Raw genomic sequence first — 24,222 nt, forward strand, 5'->3', positions numbered from 1 at the left:
CAGAATTCAGAGTTCTGCTATGTTCCGGCCTCTCAGCCTGGTGAAGAGGGATACCTCAGTGGAGTCTATTTTGATTCTTCTATGGAGGATCCACTTCTGCAGTCCACTGTTGAGATGCTAGAGAACAGAGACAAGGATGCTCGTGCTCTCCGCATGGAGCTTCATGCTACCCGTGGCCGTCTGTGGACAACTTTGACGCAGCTGGCACCGGTAGTCCAGACAGGGTATGGAGAGATGGAGATGCTGAACCCTGTTAGGACCCATCTTCCGGCCCACGTTGACTGGCCAGCTATAGGAGGAGTCACGCCTCTTCGGGGACCCCTCTTACAACCAGTCAGGGGACCAAGGCCACATCCGTGTCCTTATGGATCCCAGGGATCTCAGGCTAGAGTGTTTCCTGATCCGCAGGTTGAGCTTCCAGGTCATGGAGGTAATCTCTATGAGATGTTCTATGCGGATGCCTGAGCTGTGAGCGGAAGGATAGTATGGTAGTAGCCGTATGTTCACAGTCCTGCATGACTTGTGGAGTATGGTAGTAATGTGAAACGAATTCCGGAGGCCTAGATAAATAATGTATAGGAAGCTTGTAAGCCTCTGATGAGTAGTTCCACCATTTCAGTAGTTTGCTCTTCGAGTAAGTTTGTACTGAACTATGTAAGGGTGTGTATGAACCATGGTTTATATATAGCAGTTGCTTGTTACCATGTTGTTCGGATATTCATTTCCGCATTCCGTGTGTTCAGTACATTCTTAATCCATAGCTAGTATTGATATGATATTGGTCTAAGCTATGAGTTTGTTTGTCAGGATGGTGTTCACCAGGTTGAACCGTGCCCCTGCTCATGAGCAAGGTGAGGGTAGTCAAGCGTCGCAGGAAGACCTGCCTCACCCACCTTCTCTGGCAGAAGTGATGCTTGAGGCAGAAAGAAACAAAAGGGAGACCAACTGACTGCTAGAGCGTATTGAGCAGAATACGGCTCGACAGCCTAGGAATGTTGCAGTGTCCCTCAATGACTTTGTGAAGCTGAATCCTCCAAAGTTTCATCATTCCGTCGATCCCCTCGACGCTGATGACTGGCTGTGCAGCATTTCACGCAAGATTCGCTCTGCGAATGTGTCTTAGGCCGACAAGGTGACCTTCGCGACGTATTTCCTGGAGGGACCCGCCAATCTGTGGTGGGAGAATTTTGAAGCTATGCGTCCCGCTGAACCAGTGGCCACGTGGGCAGACTTCAGCGCAGCTTTCCGTCTGCACCATATTCCAGAGGGCCTGATGGACAGAAAGAGAGAGGAGTTCTGTGCCTTCACTCAGGGCAAGTTGTTTGTGGATGCCTATAGCCACGAGTTCGGTAACCTCGCCCGCTATGCAACAGAGGAGGTTTCTACTGACGCCAAGAAGCAAGCAAGATTCCGTAAGGGTCTGAGCCCTGAGCTCCGTCGAGACCTGCGCCTCCATGAGTGTGCAAGCTTTCAAGCCCTGGTCAACAAAGCGATCAGTGCGGAGACTGGTCATACTGACTTCGAAGCCACAAGGAAGCACTCCCGTGACTTTGGCTCATCTTCTGGTTCCGCGTTTCCAAAACGCAGGCTGCGGGTTCCAAACAGTTCTCTGCCGCCAAGATACACTCCGAGGCCATCCTACATGGCGCCTCAGACGAATCAGGCCAACCCTCCATCAAAAGCTTATGGTGGTCCAGCTAGCAATGCTGCACCACGTGCCAACCAGGTGATATGCTACAAGTGTGGAGAACCAGGGCATTATTCCCGTGAGTGTCCTCATAATGTGGGTGCCAAGCAACCCGGAAAGTCCATCGGGCAGGCCAAGTCGGGCAAAGCGTTTTATGTGAAGCCAACTCCTGCACGTGGCCGTGTGAACTATTTGTCAGCAGAAGAAGCTACAGAGGAGCCCGACGTCATGCTGGGTACGCTTCTTGTTAATCATCACCCAACGTCCGTTCTCTTTGACACTGGATCTTCTCATTCCTTCATTTCAGAAAGTTATGCACAGTTGCATAACATGTCATTTTGTGATATGCCAATCCCATTGGTTGTCCAAACCCCTGGTAGTAAATGGCAAACCTCTAGGATAACCTATGACAATAAGATTCTAGTAGACATGCTAGTTTTTCTAGCCTCATTGATAGCATTGAAATCTTCGGATATTAATATCATCTTGGGCATGGACTGGATGTCAGCTCACTATGCCAAGATTAATACTCACTCTAGAAATGTCCAGCTTACCCATCCCTCGGGTGAGATAGTAAATGTCTCTACTCGAGTTGCCAAATGCCAGCTCTATTCCCTAAATGCCAACCCTCTTCCGGAACTTGAAGACATTCCGATAGTCCGTGACTTCCCGGATGTTTTTGCAGAGGAACTGCCAGGAATTCCACCTGACAGAGATGTAGAGTTTGTGATAGATCTTGTTCCGGGAACTGTCCCAATAGCCAGAAGACCTTATAAGATGGCACCCCTAGAGCTAGGCGAACTTAAGAAGCAATTAGATGAGGCCTTGAACAAAGGTTTCATTCGTGCTAGCTCTTCTCCTTGGGCTTGTCCCGTCCTCTTCGTCAAGAAGAAAGACGGAACGGATCGGATGGTTGTAGATTACCCACCAGTTAACCTGGTCACCATAAAGAACAAGTATCCGCTCCCCAGGATCAACGATCTGTACGATCAGCTCGCTGGATCCTCAGTCTTCTCCAAAATGGATTTGAGGTTGGGATACCATAAAATCAAGATTAAGAACGGGGACATTCCAAAAACGGCCTTTGTTACTCGTTATGGCCAATATGAGTACACCGTTATGTCCTTCGGTCTAACCAATGCCCCAGCCACCTTCTCTCGGCTGATGAATTCAATCTTTATGGAGTATTTGGATAAATTCGTCGTAGTATACCTCGATGATATTCTCATCTACTCAAAGAATGAACAAGAACATGCCGAGCATCTAAGGCTGGTATTGATGAAACTTCGAGAGCATCGCCTTTATGCCAAATTTTCAAAATGTGAATTCTGGTTACCAGAAGTGACCTATCTAGGCCACGTAATCTCTGGTAAGGGTATTGCTGTCAATCCCGAGAGAGTTCAAGCTGTCCTTGATTGGACTCAACCTGAATCGGTTAAGCAAGTTAGGAGTTTTCTTGGTCTAGCGAGCTATTGTCGCCGCTTCGTCGAGAATTTTTCCAAGGTTGCAAAGCCTCTGACTGAACTCCTCAAGAAGGATAAAAAGTTAGAGTGGACACCACAGTGTGAGCATAGTTTTCAGGAACTGAAAAGACGCCTGACTTCCGCACCTGTGTTGCTACCACCAGATTTTTCTAAGGACTTTGTTATCTATTGCGACGCCTCGCAACAAGGATTAGGTTGCATTCTCATGAAAGATCATCATGTGATCACATACGCATCTCGACAGTTGCGTCCACATGAGGATAATTATCCCACACATGACCTTGAGCTTGCAGCTGTGGTCCATGCACTAAAAACCTGGCGACATTACCTTCTGGGTAATCGTTGCGAAATATTCACTGATCACCAAAGTCTGAAATATATCTTCACCCAGCCGGATTTGAATCTCAGGCAAAGACGGTGGGTTGAGTTGATCTCGGATTACGACTTAGGGATAACTTACACCCCGGGGAAGGCCAATGTTATGGCCGATGCACTAAGTCGTAAATCTTATTGTAACAATTTGATGCTACAACAAGGTCAACCACTTCTCCATGAGGACTTTCGAAAGTTGAATCTTCATATTGTTCCTCCAGGATTCCTTTCTACCCTGGTGGCGAAGCCTACTCTTAAGGATCAAATTATAGCTGGCCAAAAGCGTGACAAGGGTATATCACGGATCAAGGAGAATATTTTTAGCGGAAACGCTAAAGAATTTTCCATGAATGATCAAGGTGTGGTGTTCTTCCAGAATCGTTTAGTGGTTCCTAAGAACCCACATCTAAGACAGTTAATCCTTAAGGAGGCTCATGATTCCCCTCTCACCATTCATCCCGGTAGTACTAAGATGTATCAGGACCTACGCCAGAGGTTCTGGTGGACTAGGATGAAGAGAGAAATTGTTGAGTTCGTTGCTAACTGTGATGTTTGTCGTCGAGTTAAGGCAGAACATCAAAGGTCTGCTGGCACCCTTCAACCTTTAGCTATTCCTGAATGGAAATGGGATAAAGTTAGCATGGATTTCATTACCGGATTTCCCAAGACCAAGAAAGGAAATAATGCTATCTTTGTGGTCATTGACCGTCTTTCCAAAGTGGCTCATTTTCTTCCTGTTCGTGAGAGTATAACAGCTAGCCAGCTAGCAGAGTTATATATCTCTCAAATAGTGTCTCTTCATGGTGTTCCCCTGGAAATTAACTCGGACCGTGGAAGTATCTTTACTTCTCGCTTCTGGGAAAGTTTTCAGAATGCCATGGGGACTCACTTATCTTTTAGCACTGCTTTCCATCCCCAATCAAGTGGTCAAGTAGAAAGAGTGAATCAAATTCTAGAAGATATGCTCCGCGCTTGTGTTATATCGTTCGGTATGAATTGGGAGAAGTGTCTTCCATTCGCCGAATTCGCTTATAACAACAGTTATCAATCAAGCTTGGGCAAAGCCCCTTTTGAAGTTCTCTATGGACGAAGATGTCGAACACCTCTTAATTGGTCAGAAACCGGAGAGAGGCAACTCTTTGGCCCGGACATGATCGAGGATGCAGAAGAGCAGGTTCGCATTATTCGTGAAAAGTTGAAAACAGCCCAATCTCGTCAAAAGAGCCAATATGATCGTCATCATAAGGCTGTGACCTTTGAAGTTGATGAGAAGGCTTACCTTCGGGTTACACCTTTGAAGGGTACCCATCGATTCGGTATCAAGGGCAAATTGGCTCCTCGTTACATTGGACCTTTTCGCATTCTTGCCAAACGAGGAGAAGTTGCCTACCAGTTGGAACTTCCTCCGCATCTTTCCAAGGTTCATGATGTTTTCCACGTCTCGCAACTCAGGCGTTGCTTTTCGGATCCTATCCGTGAAGTGGACCACGAAACGCTTGATCTACAAGATAACCTTTCTTACCGAGAATACCCCATGCGTATTCTTGATCAAGCTGAGCGTACCACTCGACGTCGAAACCTCAAGTTTCTTAAAGTTCAATGGTCAAATCATTCTGAAAAGGAGGCAACCTGGGAAAGAGAGGATCGTCTCCGACTCGAATATCCTGCATTATTCCCGACGACTTCTAAATCTCGGGACGAGATTCTTTTGAGTGGGGGTGAGTTGTCACATCCCTAACCCTTAAGCAAGATAGCATTGTGCTCATGTCTTCTTTGCATTTGCATCTAAGAAGTTTCAACAAAAACAACAAAGTGGCAAAGGAAAAACTCAAAACCCTAGCCACCATTTCAATTAAAGGAAATTTCAACTAGTTCAAAATCAATGAACCCAAAATGGCCTCAAGAAATGTTCAAACTTTCTGATAAATCATGAAAGTAAATGAGCATTGGAGAAAACTATTTTCTTGACACTTTAAGCATTTTAAATAAATGCAAAAGCCACTGGTTTGAAATTTAAAATTTGAAATCAGAAACTATAATTTTCCAAAAATGTTGAAAGTCTTGGAAATGAGTGGGGATATTATAACAAATATTTCAGGAGGTCTAAAATAGTTTTTACTTTTTGTTTTGGAGCTGAAATAATTAGCAAAGCAATAAATAGCAAAACAGAAAAACAAAAACAGAGAAAATGGGAAAAGACTTACCCGTCGCCTAAGCCTGGCCGGCCCATCTCCCCGCTCGTCCCCTCCCTCGCGCCAGTAGGCAGCAGGAGGTGGCCGCCGCCCCCTCCGGCGCGGCCACGCACCTGCGTGCCTTCCTGGCCGCCGGTTCACGCTGGGAACGACGGGGATAAGCTCCCCAGAGCTTCCCCTATCCACTCCCCGCCTCGGTTCTTCCCCTCTTCCCGGATCCCCTCCTTCTCCCTGCTGCCGCCATTAGAGCCGAGCTCGATCTCGAGCTGGCCGTGCCCCTGGCCATAGGATCCCCTCCCAGCGCACGCCATTAGCTCCGCCTCGTCGCCCTGGTCGTCTCTGCAGAAGCCGAAGCCTCCTCGAGCCCTGCAACGCCCGCAACGCCGTCGTCTTCCTCCTCCGGCCGCCGGACCTCTCCCGTCGATTCGTCGCCCCCAGGCCTTCCCCGAGCCGTCTGAGCTCTGCTCTGCACTCCCTGTGAGCAAGCGGTCGTTTTCCCTAAGTTTTCCCCGTCGATCCCCTCCTCTAGCCCTAGTTTCACCGGAGCCCTACGAGGACCGGCGCTGCCGCTCGTCGCCGGTAGCCCTCCGTTGATCAGCTCGTCCTTCCGAGAGCACCAGCAGCTCCAGGACGACGCGTAGATGCCGTAGCAGCTAAGAACCGAGCGTAGATCCCCCTAATTCAAAGACCCCGAGGACGCCCGAGCTTCGGCCGCCGCTCCGGCTCGTCGCCGACGCCTCTTCCGGCGACCCTAGACTCCCTAGTTGGTCCTGCCAGATCGGCCACTTCGCGAGCATGCTGTAGCTGCCAACCGCGTGCGTTTTGGTGCTGTGCAGCGCCGTCTAGGTCGCCTCCGGCGAGCCCTCCGCCGCGGGTCTGGTCGCCGGTGACCACCCTCCGGTGGACGTCGACGTGGCCGACCATTATGGCGTAATCGCCCTCCCCTCAGTCGCTGACAAAGGGCCCCACGCCTGGTCAAACCCCAATTAGGGGCTGGTCAGCGCGGGATTAGTCCCAGAGAGGCTGACCAGTGGGGCCCCCCTGTCAGGTTTCACCTGCACAGGTCGGCTGACCTGCTGACGTCAGCCTGATGCAATAAATGGAATTTCCAGTATAAAACTAATTCAGGAAATTGCTAAAAATTGCAAAAATCATAGAAATTAATCTGTAACTCCAATGAAAATAAATTATATATGAAAAAGTATCAGAAAAATTCAAGGATTCTGATTATGCTATTTTCAACTATGTTTGAAAAAGTTACAGGACCCTAATTTGTGAAATAAGGAATAATTCAATTCTTTTAATCACTTTATAAATGGAATTTGCAAAAATATCCAAATTTCATTATAAATGCAATGATCACACACTGCCCTAGATATAAATCAGTACCATAACATGACATTTCATGCATGTTAACATTAAGTTGATCTGAGCATCAGGTCGAAACAATTAAACCGGTATCTGAGAATAACCGTTTGAATTGCTATTCGAATGTGATTCAAATCAACTCTAAACCTAAAACATCTTGATTATAATAACTTATCACTTTGCATTCTCATGCCATGGTCATGCATCATTTTGATTGCATATGATTGTTATTGAATGTTGCCATTCATTTCGGTAGGCTCCGCACCCCCGGATTCCACCGAATATCCGTCTGACGGATATCGTTCCTCCTCTGAGCAACAAGGCAAGCAACCCTTTTGATCATCCCGATATATCCCATGTTCTTGCTCCTGCACCTAATTATTGCATTACGATCAAATGCTTCAACTGCTTTTGCCACAATAGTTGGACCCACTTCCTTTGCATGACCTAATCTTGTCACAGTAAATAGCCAAACCTTGCAACCTAGCATACCTGGTAGTTGCTTGAGCTATGATGTGCCTTATCCTGCTATGCATGCTATGCTTAGAGTTGTGTATGGTCTGTCATCTGGGAGATGAACAGAAATGTGGAATGTGTTCGGTGAGCAAAGGTTGTGTGTTGAACTTGATTTGGTAAAGGTACCGGTGAAAGGGTGTGTAGGAGTACATGGCGGGTTGTTTCATTGGAACCGTCCTTAGGAACTGAGTTCCGTGTATGTAATCCAAGACTAGATACTACCACATGCTGGGCCCTGAAATATGACCCCGCTCGGCCTATTAATCGCGTAGTACTCGGTCCAGGAGTTGCAAGTAATTTCTGGTGTTTATAGTAATGCTGGAGGCCGTGCATGGTGCTGACCTGAGAGGTGGGCCGTGATGCGGTAGGCAGTGGCACGGTGTACCAAGTGGCACCCGGATGGTGGGCTTGGGAACCCTGCGCACATCGTTTGAGGCCGTGGCGGAAACCTCGGCCGGACTTCCGTACGGGTTACTCTCAGATAGGCGATAATCCTGGACTAGGTACTAGGGTGGTTAACGGTCGTGGCCGACTCCCTCGCTGGGCTTCCGCTTGAAGGTTGTCGAGGTGCATGACGTGCACATAGCGATAAGTGGCGACAGCGTGTGTGACGAAGTACACCCCTGTAGGGTTATGATCTATTCGAATAGCCGCGTCCGCGGATATGGACTACTTGGAGACATATGTTGTTCATAGATAACTTCAATGGCTACTCATAAAATTGTCAAGATAAGCGTGAGTGTCGTGGACGACATTTCCGTATGGAGACGGAATGATTCCACGATAGTGTATTGTTGTGGTGTTAGTGGACTCGCGTGCGAGAAATCAAGTTGTCAAAACTAATTTCAAAATGCAAGTTGTCTAGCCACGAGTCAAATGCTGGCTTTCCGCATGAAACCCCACAATACCTTTTGATACCTTGCATGAGTAGTTAGTTCTCCTAAAGTCTTGCTGAGTACCTTCGTACTCATGTTTGCTTAATAAATGTTGCAGAGGTTGCTAATGACCCTAATGGGGGGTTCTTCGTAGACATCGACGACGACGAGTAGCTGGTGTCCCAGCTACGATCTGGCCCTACGTCGGCTCTGTAGTATAGTCAGGCCATGTGCCTTCTAGTTGCACTGTCTGAACCCAGACAGTTTATAACTCTTCCGCTGGCTTGTAATTGTATGACTGCTATTATGGGTCATGAGACCCTTGATGTATAATATTATGTGTGTGGATCTTCTGAGCCTCTTAAATAAAGGTTGTATGTTTATGGTTATGTTGTGATGCCATCGATGTATCTATACATATCGGTATGCCATGCGTACGTGTGTCGTACTTGATATGTATGGGGTTCGATTACCTAGTCGTGAACTTTAGTAGCACCCTTACAAGGAAATGCCCCTTTGTGATCCAACGAGCCTTGGTAGTTCGCTACTGCTTGAGACACATTGGTTGACCGGCATGTGTCCTTCTTAGCTGCTATGTCTGTCCCCTTTGGGGAAATGTCACGCGATGTAATGGAGTCCTTGTAGCTTGCTACGATTCGTCTACACCCGCTGATGACCGACACCTGCTTTGTTGGGTCATGTATGCCTGTCCTTGTGCGGTACTGCCACTTTGGTTTATAACTAGACATGTCGATCCGGGTTCTTTGACATTGGATTGCTAGCGACACTATCGCATACGTGAGTCAAAAGACGCAAACGGTCCCGGCTAAGGTAAGGCTGTAGCCGTGGAGTTAACCGTGCGTGAGACCACAAAGGGATGCGATGTGTTACAAGCTGGATTCCTATGGCTTAGGATCGGGGTCCCGACAGCGGCTTGAGGGGGAATTTCTTCGCATACTTAGGAGTAACATATTTGTAGTCCTTCCACTCCTTAGCCCACCTGCGTTCAATGTTCTGAAGCCTTATCTTGCGCTTCACCATGGTTTCTTTGCCATGAATTTCCTCATCGGGAGTGCACTAGCCAGCATATATGTCTTCTGGAATTTCAAAATCTGTGTTCTATTCAAGCTTGTTTCCTTCCTTCTGCTTCCGACCATCCTCCGTTTTCTTCAACTAAGGCTTTTGCTGAGGAATATGAACTCTTGAAGATTGTGATGACACAGGTAAAGTTTCTTTGAGGAACGCTGCAAATGTGTTAAGTTGATGAGAACCTAGTGATTCATCAGCTGACATTTTGTACCTGTGAAGAGAATATAGGTGCGAAGAATTTGGAGAGATCATATGCGTTCTCAGATTTGAAGAAATTGAAAAAACTTAGTAGTTGAGGAATTTGACCAGTTGGTTGAGGAATTTGACTAAGCATTCTCATCTTGGGTTCCAGAGTTGTGCAGATTCGAGAATTTACACAATTGAGGAATCTCATGAAGAATTTGAGTGGCTTAGTGAAATTCGTGAAGTGTTTGAGGAATGAGTGTGCATGGCTGATAGACACTCTGAGAAAAAAAACAGATTTCGCGAGTCTAAAGTGAAATAATAGATCAACTGAGGCAGTAAAATAGGATTTTAATTACCCTGAGTGAAGAACACAAAGAACTGAAGCTGTAAAAGAGAGAAGCTCTTCGGTTCAGATCTTCCGCACCCTAAATCGGCGACAGAGATCAGCTACGGCTGTGGCGGAGGAAGTGATTCCGCGTCCGGCGTGAGTTCGGCGAGGGCGAGGGCGAGGCAGCGAAGCTTTTCCTCACCGGCGACGAGATTGCTAGCGGTGGCGCTAGGGTTGAGCTCGAGCGGAGAAGACGAGAGGACGAAGAGTTTTGACTGAGGGGGGTAAGGGCCTATTTATAGCTCAGGTGAAAAACTGTTCGACCGAAACTTTCGGACTGAACTGCCCTTGCCTATTCGTCTTCGCATGACACGTGGAGCCCACGAATGAAACAGTGGAGTTCGTGGTTATCCGACCGTGAGAAGTGGGTCCAGTTACTGTGTAACATTATAAAAATGATTTTTTGAATCTTTGAGGATTTCTTTGCAAAGTCCTCAGCTGACAAGGACACAGTGAGGATTTTGAACAAGTGTCAAGTAGAACGCATATGAAGAAATGAATAGACTAGGTTGAGCTTAGCATAGATGGGAGTCAGGTCCGATCACATTCACTTAGATGAATTATCAAACTGAAGACTGAGCTATAAGTGAATATTGTTGAGGACTTTGAAATCTCAATATATATATATATATATATATATATATATATATATATATATATATATATATATATATATATATATATATATATGCAAATGAAAATCATCAAACGTTTTAACGAATTTGAAGATTTTGATGATTTTGAAAAACTTGAGGATTTTGTGACAAAGTGTTATATTGATGAATGTCAACTTCGAAAAAAAGCAGCTTGAAGAATTTCAAAGTTGGGTGGTGGCGTGACCCACCGTATAAGAATGATGATTTTAGGTGCCACGTACAATTGTCGTAGGGCCCTGAGAACCAAATTCTTCATTAATTTCCTCCCACTAAGAGTGATATTCTTCATTGATTGAAGAAAATCGATCCTTCGTGTGTTGCACATCTAAGTCATAAATTTTGCATAAGTGTTAGGATGTGCGCATGTTTTCACAAAACATTTGAAGACTTTAGGATATTTAGCTCACACCGCAACTTGCAAAACCTTTTCTCAGCCAAGGGCTTAGTGAAAATATCTGCTAGCTGATCGCCAGTCTTCACATGATCGATGATGATATTTCCCTTGAGGACATGGTACCAAAGAAAATGATGATGAATCTGGATGTGCTTAGTCTTCGAGTGTCACATTCTTCATCTTGATGCCGTAGTATCTGAGGTTTTTCTTCATCCACAATAGTTGAGCACAGAAGGATCCATCAGCAATGTACTCAACTTCGGCAGTGGAGAGAGAAACACAGTTCTGCTTCTTTGAGGACCAACAGACTAATGATCTTCCAAGGAAATGGCAAGTGCCAGATGTTGACTTGCGTTCCACACGGTCACCAGCATAATAAGAATCAGCATATCCAACGAGATGAAGATTTGAGCCCTTGGGGTACCATAACCCTAGTGTTGGTGTCTGAGCTAAGTATCGAAGAATATGCTTCACATCCTTATGGTGTGATTCCTTCAGTTTTGCTTGAAAGCGAGCACACATGCAAACACTAAGCATTATATCTGGACTACATGCACATAGGTACAATAAAGAGCCAATCATCGAGCGATATACCTTCTCATCGAAATATTTACCATTTTCGTCAGTGCATAGGTGGTCGTTGGTAGGCATAAGAGTCTTGACGCCTTTGCATTCATGCATGTCGAATTTCCTCAGAACGTCCTTGAGGTATTTCTCCTATGATATGAAGATGCCATTGCGTTGTTTACGAATTTGAAGACCTAAGAAAAAATTCAGCTCCCCCATCATAGACATGTGATATTCTTCACTCATCATGTAAGTAAATTCATCACTGTAATGTTTGTTAGTACAACCAAAGATAATGTCGTCAACATATATTTGGTACAGAATAGTTCATTATCATAGGATTTTGTGAAAAGAGTTGGATCGAGTGAACCAGGTTTGAAGCCTTTCTTCATGAGGAATTCCTTCAATGTATCATACCATGCCCGAGGGGCTTGCTTGAGGCCATAGAGTGCCTTTTTGATCCTGAAGACTTTGTCTGGATGCTTCGGATCCTCGAAACCTGGGGGCTGAGCAACATATACTTCTTCCTCAAGCTTACCATTAAGGAATGCACTTTTCACATCCATTTGAAATAAAGTAATGTTATGATGATTAACATAAGCAAGTAGTATTCGAATAGCTTCAAGTGTAGCAACATGTGCAAAAGTTTCATCGAAATGAATTCCTTCAAACTGTGTGTAGCCTTGGACTACAAGTCATGCCTTATTCCTCACCACTTTACCATCCTCATCTTGCTTGTTTCGGAAAATCCACTTGGTGTCGATGATATTGTGATTGCGAGGATCTGGTCGTTTGATGAGTTTCCATACGTCATTTAGCTTGAATTGAAGTTCATCTTGCATGGATTGAATCCACTCAGGTTCCATGAAGGATTCAACAACTTTTGAGGGTTGTGTGATAGACACAAAAGAGGAATGCCCACAAAAGTGAACTAAATGTGAAGCTTTTGAGCGAGTAAGAGGACCTGGCGCATTGATGTCATTGAGGATCTTGTCAAGTTCTACTTCATTTGCGATCATTAGATGAGCTAGTTGAGAATTTTGTCTGGGCTGAGGAATTTGATCTGGAGCAATTTCCTCACGTGAACCTTCTTTAATTTCATCAGTGCTGGGAACGATTTGTTCAGCAATTTTCTCAGTAGGAATGATGTCTTCAGTAGCTTTGAACTTGATTGCTTCCTCAGGAGATAATTTGTCTAGCACAGGAGGCAGTTGCTCTCTTTGCGAGCCATTACTTTCATCGAACCGCACATCTACACTTTCAACAACCTTGTTGTGATAGGTGTTGAAGACTGTGTAGGTGTGCAAGTCCTTTTCATAACCAAGCATAAAACCCTCATGTGCTTTAGGTGCAAATTTTGACCTATGATGAGGATCTCTAATCCAACATTTTGCACCGAAGACATAGAAATAACTTACATCGGGTTTCTTGTCAGTGAGGAGTTCATATGAGGTTTTCTTGAGGAATTTGTGAAGATATACCCTATTGATGATGTGGCAAGCAGCTATGATTGCTTCAGGCCATAAACGACGAGGAGTCTGATATTCTTCAAGCATAGTCCGTGCCATTTCAACCAGAGTCATGTTCTTGCGTTCAACGACGCCATTCTATTGAGGAGTATAAGGAGAAGATAATTCATGAGTAATACCAAGTTCATCAAGATAATCATCAAGACCAATGTTTTTGAATTATGTCCCATTTTCACTCCTGATGTGTTTGATCTTGACGCCGAAGTTTGTCGAGGCCCTTGAGGAAAATCGTTTGAAGACTTCTTGCACTTCAATTTTATACATAATTATATGCACCCAAGTATATCGAGAATAGTCATCATCGATGACAAAGCCATATAAGGATGCTGCATTGGTTATAGTAGAATATTGAGTAGGTCCAAATAGATCCATGTGAAGCAATTCAAATGGGCGAGTGGTAGTCATGATAGTCTTCGAGGGGTGTTTGGATCTGGTCATTTTTCCAGACTCACAAGCAACTTAGAGGTTGTCCTTGAGGAATTTGACTGATTCAATGCCAATGACATGCTTCTTCTTCGCCAGCGTGTGCAAATTCCTCATGCCTGCATGACCAAGTCTTCGATGCCATAGCCAACCTTCTGAGGTTTTTTCTAGTAAGCATGTGGCTGGTTGAGGACCTGTGGAAAAAACCAACAATGTACAAATCTCCTCTCCTAAAGCCTTCGAAGACTTTGGATCTGTCAGATTCCATGATGACTACACATCTATATTTTCCAAAGATAACAACCATATGAAGATCACAAAGCATTGAGACTGACATGAGGTTAAACCCAAGGGATTTGACAAGCATCACTTTGTCCATGTGTTTGTCCTTGGGAATAGCCACTTTGCCAACTCCCAATACCTTGCTTTTACCTTTGTCAGCATAAGTGATTTGCTTCAGAGGTGATGGAGTCAGTGGCATATTCATCAGCAAGCTTTTATCACCAGTCATGTGGTTTGTGCAACCACTGTCAAGAACCCACTCAGTACTCTTGGGTTTGTCATCCTACAGATGAATTAGTACAACTTACCATCTCATATGCTTCAGACTTGAAGAATATGCTTTCATTTTCGTCAGATAGGAATTTCATCATAAACAGTAAATTTGAGGACATGTGAAATGTTATCATTTCATCAATTTTAGCTTGCGTCCAATCAAGCATTTTCCTTAGGCCTCCAGCAAATTCTTCAGATGATGATTTTCATCTGGAGACCTGACCCGCAGAAGTGATTAGTTCAATTTCTTCACCACCCACATCTGAAGGGGTGGCAAAGAGTTCATCATCCTGCGAGCACCATATGAGAAAGGGGGCATTCAAGCTAATGCCTTTCGTTTCACAGTAGGAGGTTAGAGTACTCAAATGAATAGGCAGAGAGGTTCTTTGTGGATTTTTGAATATAATGATTTGAGGAATAATGCTCATATTCATAACCCCTATAATTTCCCTGCATATCAGAAGCTTTAGCCCAAGTATGAGCATAGTATTGACCAACTGAGGATTTTGATCCTCTTGAAGACTTTGGTCTACCTAAGGAATTTGATCTGGGGTTCAGGTTCTTCACAGGTGGTGTCATGAGGACATTCACTTGAAGATTTTCCAAGCAACTTTTGGGGACCCAGATTTTCCTCAGGGCTGGTCCATTCCTGCAGTTAGATCCAACATATCGAGCAAATACTTCACCAGATTGATTTTTGAACAATTTATAGTTGGAGTCAATTGACTCATATGAGGAATAAGATAATTCACATGCAAAGCCTGTTAGAGTAAATAGAGCAACGAAAGGTCCTTTAGCAGAAACCCATGAGGTTTTGGGGTACTGCTTAGGTTTCGAGTATGATCCATCAACATTCAATTTCCTCTCGAAGGCAATTCCTTCTTTCCTCGGGTTCCTGTTCAAAATCTGCTTTTTGAGCACATCGCAAAGGGTTTGATGCCCTTTGAGACTTTTGTATATGCATGTCACAGACAATTCCTTCAGCCTTGCATTTTCGTTAGTAACATGTGTGGTTTCCTCAAATGAGGAATTTGATACCACAAGAGCAGTTGAAGAATTTGTAGCAATAGAAGCATTTGATGATTCTGGTGAAGAATTGGCAGTTTCATGCTCGATGCATTTGAGACATTGTGGAGTGAATTCAACCTAAGCGGTACTGATCTGTTGAGCAAGCAATGAATCATTTCCCATTTGAAGATCATCATGAGACATCTTCAACTTCCCAAGATCAAGTTTCCTTTGAAGAAATTCATAGGAAAGTTTCTCATGATCAGCCAAGAGTGTGCCATAACGATCTTCAAGACTATCAAATCTAGATTGAAGATTTTTCACATCTTCAGTGAGGATTTGAGTATGATTCATTTCATCATTCAACAGATCACCGCTTCTGTCTAGCAGTTTTAGAAGCTTTTCAATGGGACTTTGTTGTTTAGTTGCAATGTTGGCAAGATTACTGTAACTGGTTTTTTTTACAATCATTAGGTTCAAAGTCACTCGAATTAGAGGATGCAGTGTCATTCGGTACCTTTGAACCTTTTGCCATGAAGCAATAGGTTGGAGCAAAGTCATCAACATAGTCATTAGTGTAGATAGCGTTGTCATTTTATTCAAGGTTAAAGATTGACTTGCTGACGAATGTGGTAGCCAATGCAAGACTTGCCACACCAGACTCCGAGTCTTCTTCAGAACCTTCCTCTTCATTACATTCCTCAGATTCTTCCTCATAATCCATCTCTTTGCCAATGAGTGCCCGAGCCTTTCTGAAACTAGTCTTCTTGTGCGATGAGGACTTTGAGGATGAGGATTTTGAATATTACTTCTTTTTCTTCGAGTCATCGGAACTTTCATCCTTGTATTTTTTCTGCTTTGATTCCTTCACCCAACGAGGACAATCAGCAATATAGTGACCAGATTTCTTGCATTTGTGGCAGGTTCTTTTCTTGTAGTCCTCAGATGAAAATTCTGATTTCCTAATATCTCTTCTTGAAGATTTACCAAATTGGCCACGCCTTGTAAACTTCTGGAATTTCCTCACGAGCATTGCAAGCTCCTGTCCAAGTTCTTCAGGATACTAATGCTGCAATCTGAGTCTTCTTCTTCAGATGAGGAAATTGCTTTGGCCTTTAGCGCATGAGGTCTTGAGTAGCTTGGTCCATACAGATCTCTCTTTTCTTCTTGTTGGAATTCATGAGTATTGAGTCTTTCTAGTATATCAGTAGGATCAAGCATCTTATCGTCTCCTCTTTCTTGAATCATCAGAACTAGTGTATCAAATGATGGATCCAGTGATCTTAGCAGTTTCTTCACAACTTCATGGTCAGTGATGTCTCGAGCTCCGAGTGCTTGTAGTTCATTTGAGATGTCAGTGAGGCGATCAAAGGTATCTTGGCAGCTTTCATTGTCAATCCTCTTGAAGCAATTTAAGAGATTGCGAAGAACATCAACATGAGAGTCATGCTAGATTGGAATTCCTTCATTAACTTTGGACAGTCTATCCCAGATAAGCTTTGAAGTGCCCGAAGCACTCACTCGCCATATTGACCTTTGCTTAGATGGCCACAGGTGATATTCTTTTCTTGAGAATCAAGTTGCTTGAATTTCTTCACATCAGCAACACAGATAGTAGTAGTGATGGAGGGAATACAATGTTCCAAAATGTACCAGAGATCATTGTCAATAGCCTGAAGATGCATCTGCATCTTGGTCTTTCAGTAGGGAAAGTCCTTTCCTTCAAAGGTAGGACATCCCGCAGTAACATTGATCATACGTGCAGCCGACATAACTAAAAACCCAGGTGGTTAAACCAAAATCACACAGAACAAGGGAGTACCTTGCTCTGATACCAATTGAAAGTGCGTTATATCGACTAGAGGGGGGTGAATTGGCGATTTTTAGAATTTCATCACTGAGGAAATTCCTTGTGAGGAAATTCCTCAATGATGAATTACGTGCAGCGGAAATAGCGCAGTATCAGAAATAAAAGGACTACCACAGCAGATTACTTGGTGAAGATTATGAGAGTCGGTTTGCACAGTATGCAGGTACACAAAAAGCAGGTGAAGATTAACACGAATGAAGAATTTGAGGTTGAGGAAATTCAGAGAAAGTCTTCAGACAAATTCTTCAAACACAGATGAAAGTATTGAACTCACAATTCTGAGGAAATGAAAGAGTTGAAGAAATAGAACCCGTAGCTTGATGAAGACAATTGTTGATGACCCAGTTCCAACTGTTGTCAGAGTTGTACGTCTAGTTTGGAGTGGCTTGGTATTGAAACCAACAGACACACAATTCAGGGACACACATTTCCTACTGTATTCTCCTTGAGCTAAGTACACATAGTCCTCGCCCAACACTCGTGGTAAGTCTTCATGGCAGATTTCCAAACCTTCACAAACTTGGTCACCCGGCGATCCACAATTGACTACTGGATGCTCTAGACCATGAAGCCTAACCATCTGGAGGATGCACAGTCCTCAAAGGTAAAAGGCTTCAGTTCCACATAGGAACAAATTCTTCAGTGATGCTCAATCACTTGGTTTTTGGTTTGTGGTTTGGTATTTGGGGTATTTCCTCACTTGATGATTTTCTCTCGAAGACTCTCAGGAATTTGGGTTGCTCTAAAAGATAAGTGTCAGTTTCTCGCGGAGCCGCCAACTAGCTAGTAGTTGTGTGTGGGGGGGGCTATTTATAGCATGGGAGCATCCCGATATGATTTGACATAAATGCCCTTAACTATTGTGACCGTTGGGTGGATAAGATCAGTGAGGTGGCGTGTGTCGCGGCAACGGTCGGAACTTTCAACTATGAAAGTCCTCATGTCTCTCATATTCCTCACCTTGAGGCTTTGGTAGGATTTGACTTGGGTTCAGTATCATGAGAAAATTCATTCCATAGTATTACTTCGACCCCCTTTAACAGTACGGTGATCCTCTGACTCAAGAGTAAAGAAAATGAAACAGAAAGAGTAAATCTTCACGCTTCAAAGTCTTCAAACTGATTTTCTTCAGGACACACCGAATTCCGCATCTTCAATATCTTCATGAGGAATCTCAATTTCATCGCAATTTCTTCGCGATCAATGTCTTCAACTTTAGACCAATTTCTTCAGCCGAAGACATACATTTTTAGGGGTCGATATTCATCGTATAACTCAAACTCCCCAGCGACTTGTAGAGCGTGTATACACTTACAAACACATTAGTACTTCACCTATAAGTCTTCAAACAACCAAAATCACTAAGGGCACTATATGCACTTACAGCTCACATTCCCCCAGGAATGATGAACATTAAGAAGCGGGAATTCTGAGCCTTGAGGCAAGGCAGTGGAACCGTCAAGGAGTATCTGCAGAAGTTTAACCTCCTGTCGAGATATGCACCAGAGGACGTCAACACCGAGGCCGCAAAGGGGGAACGCTTTATGGAAGGACTGCAGCAGTCACTCCAGTATCAACTGGTTGTTTGTGAATGTCGAACCTTCTGCTATCTGGTTAACAAGGCCCTCATGTTGGAAGATAAGCGTCATGCAATGGAGAACACCCGTAAGCGCAAGCTGATGGGTAGTGGAGGACCTAGTAACCCGAAGACACACCCATGGCAATAAGCCCCAACAAGAACCAACTATCAAGAACAGAAGTACAAGGCAGCAACGTTCCGCCAGAACTACTAGCCCCAGCAGCAAGTCAACACCAAGCTAGCAATCAACCCGCCAAATAACAGTGGAGTCAAGACCAACATCCCAGGGCAGGTTACCTGCTTTGGATGTGGACAACAGGGCACTACTATAGGCAGTGCCCCAAGAAGAAGCCCAATGCACCGCGCCCCAATGTGCCACATCAAGGACAAGGTCAAGGAGCGCCAGGCAGGAACCAAGCTCCTCGCAATCAGCAATACCACAACAGGGGAAGAAGCACAGGAAGACCCCGACTACATTCTGGTACGTTCCTCGTCAACTCCACCCCGGCAACAATATTATTTAATTGTGGAGCTTCGCATTCTTTTGTTACTCAGAAGTTTGTAGAAAAATGTGGTTTGAAGCCTACCCTACTTAATGGGCAAATGGTAGTACATACCCCAGGAGCAGTGCTAGGGACCAACCTAGGATGTAGAGGAGTCCGGATCAATATTAATGGGATAAGCTTCCCAGCGGATCTCATTGTCATTAAGTCGCAAGGCTTAGAAGTGATCCTCTGAATGGATTCGTTGGCCAAGAACCAGAGCATCTTGGACTGTGCCAACAGGACTATTACCATGACAAGCGACCAAGGGGTCAAAGTCAAGTATGTCCCTTGGCCTACATCCACTCAAGTCCCGCAGGTAAATTGCCTATCGGGAAAAGAGGTGGATCGAGTGTCGATAGTCTGTGAATACCCGCATGTGTTTCCTGATGAGATGCCAGGGATGCCTCCTAACCGAGATATCGAGTTCATCATTGAGCTCATGCCCGGGTCAAGGCCTATCTATAAGAAGCCTTATAGGATAGGGTTGGAAGAGCTAGCAGAGTTGAAGAAGCAGCTGGATGAGCAACTCAGGAAAGGATTCATCCGTCCGAGTGCATCACCTTGGGGATCACTTGTTATGTTCGTGTCTAAGAAGGATGGGCCTACCAGACTCTGTGTCGATTACCGTTCTCTCAATGAAGTCACGATCAAGAACAAGTACCCACTCCCCAAGATTGAAGACTTATTTGACCAGCTAAATGGAGCCAAGGTATTTTCCAAGATCGATCTTCGATCTGTATATTACCAACTCTAGATCCGACCCGAAGACATACCCAAGACTGCATTCTTGACCCGGTACGGTCTATACGAGTGCACCGTCATGTCATTTGGGTTGACCAATGACCTAGCCTACTTCATGTACCTCATGAACAAGTTCTTCATGGAATACCTAGACAAGTTTGTCGTCGTTTTCATCGATGACATATTAATCTTCTCCAAATCTGAAGAAGTGCATGAGCAACACTTGACGTTAGTGTTGGAAAAGCTTCGAGAGCACCAGCTTTATGCCAAATTTAGCAAATGCCAATTCTGGTTGCACGAAGTTGGATTCTTGGGTCATACCACGACGGCAAACGGATTGGCGGTCGATCCTTCCAAGATTACCACGGTAACCAACTGGTAGTCGCCAATTGATGTGAAGGAAGTCAGAAGCTTCCTCAGACTCGCGTGATACTACCGCAAGTTCGTAGAAGGATTCTCCCGCATCGCTTGACCAATGACTCAGCTGTTGAAGAAAGGCAAGAAGTTCGAATGGACGCCGGAGTGTGAAGCAAGCTTCCAGGAGTTGAAGAAGAGATTGACTACCTCCCCGGTATTGGCTACTCTAGATATCAACAAGGAGTTTGTGATATATTGTGACACCTCCAGGACCGGGCTCGATGGAGTCCTAAGATGGCAGGGTCGTGGCTTACCTATCACGGCAACTGCGACCACATGAGGAAAACTACGCCACCCATGATCTTGAGTTGGTAGCCGTAGTGCATGCCCTGAAGACGTGGCGATATTATCTTCTGGGGAAGCAATGTGAAATATACACCGACCACAAGAGTCTGAAGTATATCTATACGCAAAGTAAATTGAATATGAGGCAGCGAAGGTGGTTGGAAAGCCAACACCTTAAATGTTGTGCTCAAGGAAAGGCAGCGAATGTGGTGGCCGATGCCTTAAGCCGGAAAGCCAGCACCTTGAATGTTGTGCCCAAGGAAAGGCTACCTCCCTTATATGAAGAGATGGAAAGCTTCGGGTTGGAGCTAGTTGAACCAGGATTCCTAGCTAACCTTGAAGTCAAACCCACGCTGGCAGACGACATCAAGGAGGCCCAAAAGGGGCACAAGAGCATAGAAGGCATCAAGAAGAAGATCCAGGAAGGCAAGGCCCCAAAATTCTCGGTGGATGAGAAAGGAGTAGTGTGGTGTGGGAAACGTTTATGTATACCCAACAAGGCAGAAATCAAGGACTTGATCCTACAGGAAGCTCATGACACACCCTACTCTATTCACCCCGGTGCCACTAAGATGTATGAGGACCTCCGGGAAAGATTCTGGTGGCATGTCATGAAGAGGGCAATATCGTACTATATTGCCAACTGCGACGTGTGCCAGCAAGTCAAGGCTGATCACCAACGACCTGCTGGATTGCTACAACCTTTCAAGTGCCCGAATGGAAGTGGGACCGAGTCAGCATGGACTTCGTCACCGGCCTACCCAGGTCCAGCAGAGGCCATGACTCTATATAGGTCATCGTCGACTATCTGCCAAGGTGTCTCACTTCATTCCGGTCAGTACCACCTATGGTGGCGACAAGATGGATAGCCTCTACATTGAGCATATTGTGAGTCTTCATGGAGTTCCCAAGGGGATCGTATCTGACCGAGGCACGCAGTTCACCTCAAGATTATGGAAGAAGTTCCAAGAAGCTCTTGGAACCAAGCTCTCTTTCAGCACCGCCTTCCACCCGCAGAAAGATGGAGAGAGTGAATCAGATACTTGAAGATATGCTCCACGCTTGTGTCTTGGCACATCGGACCAAATGGGAAGACTGTCTGCCATTCGCTAAGTTCTCATACAACAACATCTACCAGTCCAGTCTCCACATGGCCCCATTTGAAGTGCTATGCGGACGAAAGTGCCGCACCCCGCTCAACTTGTCCGAAACCGGTGAAGGGCATATTTTTGGGCCGGAAGTTCTGCAAGAGGTAGAAGACAAGGTGCAACTTGTGTGGGAAATTTTGAAAGAGGCCAAGTCGCGATAGAAGAGCTATGCGGACTCTCACCGCAGGGAATTGGAGCTCAACCTCGGAGACCAGGTGTACCTCCATGTCACACCACTCAAGGAGACCAAGCGTTTTCACGTCAAAGGGAAACTTGCTCCAAGGTTCATTGGACCTTTTAAGATCATGACAAGACGTGGAGAAGTTGCTTACCAATCGGAGCTACCTCCGGAGCTTTCGGATGTGCACAACGTCTTCCACGTGTCACAACTTCGGAAGTGTCCTTAAGCGCCAAACCATTCAGGTCTTTATAAGGACATTGACCATCAAGCCATCGACCTCCAACCAGATCTCCGTTATCATGAGAGGCCAATCCGCATCCTGGATGAAGCAGAGCGTTGCACCAGAAGCTGCACTATCAAGTACTTCAAGGTTCAACGAAGCAACCACACTGAAGCAGAAGCAACATGGGAGCGTGAAGACTATCTCCGATCCGAAGTTCCGCACCTTTTTAGCACCTAGCTTAGGAATCTCGGGGACGAGATTCTTGTAAGGGGGATAGGTCTGTCACACCCTGTTTTTACCTCACTTCAAGTGTAGTTAAAAATCTGAGTTTATTATTTCTTTTTCAAAACCAATGATGTGAGTGCCATGATTGTAATTGTGTGTTTGTATGCTTGATGAGTGGGATCAAAAACCATATTTTCATAACATGATTATTCCCAAATATTCTTTTTCTTATTTTTGACTATTTCAAACCTTGCTTTGGGTTGCACTACAAGTCCTTGGTGACAAGAGAGTGCTCTTACCCAAAGATGGTAATATGGTTTTAAAACTATTTTAACGCTGCAAAATTATAAAATAATTATTTTAAAAATTAATTTCCTATTTTATATGCATGTCCATTTCTGGGGCAAGAAATGCTATTTCTGAATAAAAAATAAGTTTTGTGCCTTAGAAAAATCTTGGAAAATTTGGAGATACTCAGAGGTGATATATTTTCCATATATAAGATTTTCAACCCCTATTTGTATTCAAAATATTTGAGAAAAACCTTCAATACCTATTCTGTCTATTTTGATCTTTTGAAATATTTCCCATAAAATCCTAGAAAATCCAGCAACCTTCCCAAGCTATATTTGGTGGCCAGACCAAGTTTCACCTCATTCCAAGGTGATTTGGTTCACCAAATAATCCTAAAACCCTCTTTGTCCAGAACCAAGTTGAAACATCTCTACATTGCAAAGTTTATCCAAATGGCTTGAAACTTTGCAGGTGTGTTCAACACCCCAAATGAGGAGTCTCTGCCAAAAATGGGATTTGCAGGGGTTATCTAACCACATTCCCTTTGGAGGGGACATATGTGTCCATTTTGGGGTGATTTCAAGTTTGCATTTCCAGAATTGTCCAATGAAGCTCAAATTTGGTGGAGTATCCTATTTTTGCATCAAACTTAATCATGTTAACTCTCATCACCAGTGGTGAAGTGTTGCTATCCCAAACACCTATCGAACACCTTCTGCCATATTAGCAAATCAGTTCCTACCTCACTCCACACCCATGAACTTTCCTCCAAACCCTTTGACCAAGCAGCCAGCACCACTCCCCAACTATAGGAGAGTGGCCCCTCCTTGACTCCGAGAAGTAGAGCCAAAAACCTCATTCTAAGTTCTGGTTCAAAGCTGGCATCCCTCCTTTAATCACACCCCATGGCCAACAGAGAGTCCCTCGGCTCTCAAACGGCTAGGCATCTCCAAACCCAGCCCCAGGTCTTCCCATACACGGCCAAGGCGCCCCAGAGCGCGGCAGCATGTTGTGGCATGCCAAAACTGCAATCTGGGCACGTTGTTGGGCACACCTGAAGCCAAGGTGGCCAGACCCAACCGGTTGGAGCCCCCCGTTGCCCATTCGTGTCCCCGACAACCTCTTTGTATTAGGGAAGCCCCAGGGCCCCTCCTCCCTCGCTCTGTTGACCGGAGTGACGCATGCCCGTGCTTGCCAGATCCATCCAGAAGACAACGACCATGCATGCACGCTCCTCCTTGCTATCTCTCCCTCCCAGTGGGTCATAGGGGTCCTAAACCACGTCCGCATATCGTGGTTTCGACGCTGAGCACTCACTGCCCCTCCTACGAGCCGTAGTGAAACCACCGGCGCCTCCGGCTTGGTGCACCGTTGGGGGCCTATAAATAGGCCCCCCTCGCTCCAACACCCCAATCCCACTCCTCC

This window comes from Hordeum vulgare, chromosome 2H, assembly GCF_904849725.1.
Source record: "Hordeum vulgare subsp. vulgare chromosome 2H, MorexV3_pseudomolecules_assembly, whole genome shotgun sequence".
In the NCBI taxonomy this organism is placed as follows: domain Eukaryota; kingdom Viridiplantae; phylum Streptophyta; class Magnoliopsida; order Poales; family Poaceae; genus Hordeum; species Hordeum vulgare.